Below are 7,676 nucleotides of genomic sequence, written 5' to 3'. Positions count from 1 at the left end.
AAGACCTACAATAACAAACCCAAAATAATTAAGAAAATGGCAATAGGAATATACATATCAATAATTACCTTAAAGGTAAATGGATTAAATGTTCCTACCAAAAGACATAGACTGACTGAATGGATACAAAAACAAGACCCATATATATGCTGTCTACAAGAGACCCACTTCAGACCTAGGGACACATACAGACTGAAAGTGAGGGAATGGAAAAAGATATTCCATGAAAATGGAAATCAAAAGAAATCTAGAGTAGCAATTCTCATACCAGACAAAATCGACTTTAAAATAAAGACCACTACAAGAAACTAAGAAGCACACTACATAATGATCAAGGGATCAATCCAAGAAGAAGAAATAACAATTGTAAATATTTATGTACCCAACATAGGAACACCTCGCTACATAAGGCAAATTCTAACAGCCATAAAAGCAGAAATTGACAGAAACACAATCATAGTAGGGGACGTTAACACCCCACTTTCACCAATGGACAGATCATCCAAAATGAAAAAAAATAAAGAAACACAAGCTTTAAATGATATATTAAACAAGATGTACTTAATTGATATTTATAGGACATTCAATCCAAAAACAACAGAATACACTTTCTTCTCAAGTACTCATGGAACATTCTCCAGGATAGCTCATATCTTGGGTCACAAATCAAGCCTTGGTAAATTTAATAAAATTGAAATTGTATCAAATATCTTTTGTGACCACAACACTATGAGACTAGATATCAGTTACAGGAAATAATCTATAAAAAATACAAACAAATGGAGCCTAAACAATACACTACTAAATAACCAAGAGATCACTGAAGAAATCAAAGAGGAAATAAAAAAATACCTAGAAACCAAGGACAATGAAATCAAGATGACCCAAAACCTATGGGATACAGCAAAAGCAGTTCTAAGAGGGAAGTTTATAGAAATACAATCCTATCTCAAGAAACAAGAAAAATCTCAAATAAACAACCTAACTTTACACCTAAAGCAATTAGAGAAAGAAGAAGAAGAACAACAAAAGAAAACCCAAAGATAGTAGAAGGAAATAAATCATAAATATCAGATCAGAAATAAATGAAAAAGAAATGAAGGAAACAATAGCAAAGATCAATAAAACTAAAATCTGGTTCTTTGAGAAGATAAACAAAATTGATAAACTATTAGCCAGACTCATCAAGAAAAAAAGGGAGAAGACTCAAATCAACAGAATTAGAAATGAAAAAGGACAAGGAACAACTGACACTGCAGAAATACAAAGGATCATGAGAGATTACAACAAAAAACTATATGCCAGTAAATTAGACAAACTGGAAGATATGGACAAATTCTTAGAAAAATACAACATTCCAAGACTGAAACAGGAAGAAGTAGAAAATATGAACAGACCAATCACAAGCACTGAAATTGAAACTGTGATTAAAAATCTTCCAACAAACAAAAGCTCAGGACCAGATGGATTCACAGGTGAATTCTGTCAAACATTTAGAGAAGAGCTAACACCTATCCTTCTCAAACTCTTCCAAAATATAGCAGAGGGAGGGACACTCCCAAAATCATTCTACGAGGCCACCATCACCCTGATACCAAAACCAGACAAATATATCACAAAAAAAGAAAACTACAGACCAATATTACTAATGAACATAGATGTGGAAATCCTCGACAAAATACTAGCAAACAGAATCCAACACCATATTAAAAGGATCATACACAATGATCAAATGGGGTTTATCCCAGGATGCAAGGATTCTTCAATATATGCAAATAAATCAATGTGATACACCATATTAACAAATAGAAGGATAAAAACTATATGATAATCTTAGTAGATGCAGAAAAATCTTTCAACAAAATTTAACACCCATTTATGATAAAAACTCTCCAGATAGTGGGCATAGAGGGAACTTACCTCAACATAATAAAGGCCATATTATGACAAACCCACAGCCAACATCATTCTCAATAGTGAAAATCTGAAACCGTATTCTCTAAGATCAGGAACAAGGCAAGGTTGCCAACTCTCACCTCTATTATTCAACATAGTTTTGGAAGATTTAGTCATGGTGATTAGAGAAGAAAAGGAAATAAAAGGAATCCAAATTGGCAAAGAAGTAAAGCTGTGACTGTTTGCAGATGACATGATACTATACATAGAGAATCCTAAAGATGCTACCAGAAAACTAGAGCTAATCAATGAATTTGGTAAAGTAGCAGGATACAAAATTAATGCACAGAAATCTCTTGCATTCCTATATACTAACAATGAAAAATCTGAAAGAGAAAGTAAGGAAACACTCCCATATACCATTGCAACAAAAAGAATAAAATACCTAGGTTATAAATCTACCTAAGGAGACAAAAGACCTGTATGCAGAAAACTATACGACACTGATGAAATATGACAGAAACAGTTGGAGAGATACAGCATGTTTTTGGATTTGAAGAATCAAAATTATGAAAATGACTATACTACCCAAAGCAATCTATAGATTCAATGCAATCCCTATCAAACTACGAAGGACATTTTTCACAGAACTAGAATAAAAAATTTCACAATTTGTATGGAAACACAGTACACCCCAAATAGCCAAAGCAATCTTGAGAAAGAAAAATGGAGCTGGAGGAATCAGGCTCCCTGACTTCAGACTATACTACAAAGCTACAGTAATCAAGACAGAATGGTACTGGCATAAAAACATAAACATAGATCAATGGAACAGGGTAGAAAGCCCAGAGACAAACCCATGAACATATGGTGACCTTATCTGTGCTAAGGGAGGCAAGAATACACAATGGAGAAAAGACAGTCTTTTCAATAAGTGATGCTGGGAAAACTGGACAGTTACATGTCAAAAAGTGAAATTAGAATACTCCCTAACACCATAAACAAAAATAAACTCAAAATGAATTAAAGACCTAAATGTAAGACTGGACACTATAAAACTCTTAGAGGAAAACATTAGTAGAACACTCCATGACATAAATCATAGCAAGATCCATTTTGACCCACCTCCTAGAGAAAGGGAAATAAAAACAAACATAAACAAATGGGACCTAATGAAACTTAAAAGCTTTTGCACAGCAAACGAAATCATAAACAAGATGAAAAGACAACCCTCAGAATAGGAGAAAATATTTGCCAACAAAGTAACTGATGAAGGATTAATCTCCAAAATATACAAGCAGCTGATGTAGCTTAATATCAAAAAACAAACAACCCAATGCAAAACTGTGTTGAAGACATAAATAGATATTTCTCCAAAGAAGACATACAGATTGCCAACAAATACATGAAAGGATGCTTAACATCACTAAACATTAGAGAAATACAAATCAAAACCACAATGAGGTATCACTTCGGTCAGAATGGCTATTATCAAAAAATTTAGAAACAATAAATGCTGGAAAGGGGGTAGGGAAAAGGGAACCCTCCTGCACTCTTGGTGGGAATGTAAATTGATACAGCCACTATGGAGAACAGTATGGAGGTTCCTTAAAAAACTAAAAATAGAACTACCGTATGACCCAGAAATCCCACTACTGGGCATATACCCTGAGAAAGCCATAATTCTAAAAGGGACATGTACCACAGTGTTCACTGCAGCACTATCTACAATAGCCAGGACATGGAAGCAACCTAAGTGTCCATCAACAGATGAATGGATAAAGAAGATGTGGCACATATATACAATGGAGTATTACTCATCCATTAAAAGAAATGATATTGAGTTATTTGTAGTGAGGTAGATGGAGCTAGAGTCTGTCATACAGAGTGAAGTAAGTCAGAAAGAGAAAAACAAATACCATATGCTAACACATATATATGGAATCTAAAAAAAAAAAAAATTGGTTCTGATGAATCTAGGGACAGTACAAGAATAAAGATGCAGCCGTAGAGAATGGACTTGAAGACACGGGGTGGGGGCACAGGTAAGCTGGTATGAAGTGAGAGAGTAGCATTGACATATATACACTATGAAATGTAAAATAGATAGCTAGTGGGAAGCAGCTGCATAGCACAGGGAGATCAGCTCTATGCTTTGTGACCACCTAGAGGGATGGGATATGAGGGTGGGAGGGAGGCTTAAGAAGGAGGGGATATGGAGATATATGTATACATATAGCTGATTCACTTTGTTATACCGCAGAAACTAACTCAACATTGTAAAGCAATTATACTCCAAGAAAGATGTTAAAAATAAATAGAAAAATAAAAGCTTGCTAAAATAACAGCAATTAATGGCATTAGTATCTGACTGAGTCAATCACGTGTGATCATCAAAGCATTTTAAACTTTGGAGGATTAATAGATTAAAATAAGATAGTCTAGCTGTCTTAACTGCCTAGTCAATTACCAATTATTTAAACTGGATAATTTATAAGTCAGATTTATATCTCAACCTTTTTTTCAGAGTTAAGCCAGGGATCTAGGATTAGCCACTTAAATCAGACAGTTCTATTTGGCTGCTCTTGTAAATGTGGAATCTTCCAAACCACAAGCTGCTTTTGGTGTTTAATAATTCTACAGGTAAAAAACCTGTGGATATGTAACTATGTGAGAAACCATTGTATTCTTCATTTCTGCAAAAGAGATGAAACCTAAACAATTCCATATCCTTTTTTGTCATCTTAATTTACTCATTGGCAATTAGTACATTTTCTGCTTTCTTGCTAAGTGTAATTCTCAAGGCTTAGAAACTAACTTCTTTTTTCATGGCACAAAAGGCTATGTATTTTAGAAACCAATCACTAAGAGCAGATTGGTTGTCGCCCCCACCCCCCAAGACTGATGAATCACAGTGAAGACAGCTTCACTGTAATCCATTACATCCAACATAGCTCATAACATAATAAAAGCAGAAAGGAAAAATTAATGTCATTTTCATGGATAAAATATTGCTAGGTGCATCATCCTTCTTTTTTTTTTTCTTACATTACACATTCCAAAGAGAAAAATGAAGTTGGAGAGGCATTGTATTCCAAAGTAATGCTAATGCATCTGCAATCAAGAAGGAAAAAAAGAGTCAAGATTTTAAAATTATAATTACAACCAACACAGGTTGGGATTCTCACATTGAAATGTGTCTTGTGGAATAATAAAATAAAAAGTATTTCCTTTCATCACCATCAAAGTACTTACAGCTAAGGAATTTTCCATTAGATAAAAATTAGCAATTTCACTGTTTACATGATTAAGTGTCCTTGTGTGGTCTAATGTATATTGGGAGATGCCTCAATCTCTGAAGGTCAGATATTGAAAATACAAAGTAACAGTGAGGAAGAAGATAAAACCTTGCTTGTGGCAAAAACATTTCAGAGGAAAAAAAAAATCTGGTAGTGACTATCATATTTTTGGGACTAGAATCTATCCCTTAGTAACTTGTGAAGACTCAGAGACAAAATGCTGTTATTAAAATGAAGAATGTCTTCAAATCTTTACTGAGAATATATTCTCCACATGACATGAAACAATTGTCAGTTGATTCAATAACGTAGAAGTATATGTTATTGATCAGAAAGAGCAAGAAAAATGCAACAGTGTATTGGTCTCTTCTTGCTTCTGTAATGAATTACCACAAACCGAGTGGGAAAAAACAATAGAAATTTATTCTATTACAGTACTGAAGGTCCAAAGTCTAAAATCAGTGGGTCATCTGGTTTGTGTTCCTTCTGGAGTGTTCAGAGAGAAATCTTTTTCTTTGCCTATTTAAGTTTCTAGAGGCTGCCTGCATTTCTTGGCCTGTGGCCCCTTCCTCACATTACTCCCACTTCTTCCTTCTCACATCACATCTACTTCCCATTGTCTCCTTCTTATAAGGACCATTCTGATTATATTTAGGACCCACCCAGATAATCCAGGATAATCTTCCCATCTCAGGATCCTTAATCACATCTCCAAATACACTTTTGCTGTACTAAGTAACATATTTGTAGGTTCTAGAGATTAGGCAGTAGATATCTTTTGGGGGACATTATTTAGCCTACCATTAAACCACCAATGATAAATGCTAAGTGGTAAAATTATTTATGATTTATGTTCATTCATTCATTCATAAATTACTCATTCATCATTCTCAGTTCCTTCTCATGGAAAATATTGTACCAGGTGGTAGAGATACAGAGAGAAAAAGTACAGCTCCTACCCTAAGGAATTTAATGTCTTATTTGAAGAGAAACAAACAGACAAAAAACTGAAATGTGATGGGTGAATGAGAAAACATGTAACTCAGACTGAAAGAAAGGAATATGTCAAGGAAGTCTTCTAGGAAGTATCAGGACTGACACATGAAGAAAAAGTTGGAATCAGTCAGCAAAGTGATGGGGCATAGGCTGAGTTCAGGCAAATACAACAGCATGAAAAGAAAAGTGTTATTCATAATTTTAGTCACATGTTTTAATATTTCAGAGAAAACTATGAATAAAAGTTATAATAAATGTTAAGCAGCCATTTCCTTTTCCTTTACTGATCTGTAATGTTTAGTTTTACACAAAAATGTGTATCAGTTCCTGTCACCACCCATTGCTGATTAGACCATGACTGGACTTGAGGACAAGCAAACCTTTGCTGGCTAATAATTACTCACATTTTCTCTTCCATATGTTGAAACTAAGAGGGACATAGACTGAGGTTAGTTGATGGTAGGCTCTAAAGCTAAAACACTATGATTTAAAGCAGTGGTATACAAGAATCACCTGTAGAACTGTTTACAAATATAAATTTAGAATATCACGGCAGAGTTTTGTATCTTGAATTCCCACATAAAATTGGACAAAGTAACTAAACTGCAAAATCAAAACCACCCAGAGAACATTTACAACAAAACTATCTGATGAGATATCCCTACAAACACTGATATGTCCACAGGTGGGGACAAATTGCCAACAACTACAGGAATTTGTATATTACTGACATGAGGTCTGATAGAAGCAAAGTGATGTTTGACCTGAAAACGAGAGAACACCAAATGACCAAAAGATAGTCCCTGGAATATGCAGCAGGGCAATTTGAGAACAACAGCTAAAACTGAGGGGTTTTCCCCAACATTAGCAGGTGAGTGAATTCAAGGGGTGCCCGGCAAGATCATCAGAGGGGCGGAAGCAGTTTGTCCCATATGAGCTTGAACCTGACCCACTAGAGCTCCCTTCTAGAATAAGCATCCACATTAAGGAGAAGCAAAGAAGGAAAAACATAAATAAAATAAATATAAACACACAAATAGAAGAAAAAGCTCTCTGAAGACAAGCTAATTAAACCAAGACATTTTCTAAAAGTTCAGGAAAAATTACTTAACAACAAAATGAGCAAAATATAAATATAAGACTCAAATTCCATATAAACCTCCACAGTTTACAAAAGAATTACAAGGAGAGTTTGTTAAAAATATAGATATCTGGCTCCTTTCCCAGGAGATCTCAGCCATCAGTGATTCACCATAACATCTCCTCCCCACCCCCACAAATAATTATTTCCTTTTTATGTAAATATTCAAGTACTCCCTACTTTAATAACAACAATAAGTCTCTAACCACACTCTTTATGTGTACCTTACTAGTTTAATTCTCAAAAGGTAGCATTATTTTCGACTTTTATTTCTGTAAATTCATTGCATCCTACTACATTTATATGGACTATATTTATCCTCTTAAAAAAATGGTTTACTCCTC

The sequence above is a fragment of the Lipotes vexillifer genome, unplaced genomic scaffold, assembly GCF_000442215.2.
Source record: "Lipotes vexillifer unplaced genomic scaffold, Lipotes_vexillifer_v1.1 scaffold393, whole genome shotgun sequence".
Lineage (NCBI taxonomy): Eukaryota > Metazoa > Chordata > Mammalia > Artiodactyla > Lipotidae > Lipotes > Lipotes vexillifer.
The sequence above is the reverse complement of the archived record's forward strand: the minus strand, read 5'-3'. Positions refer to the sequence as shown.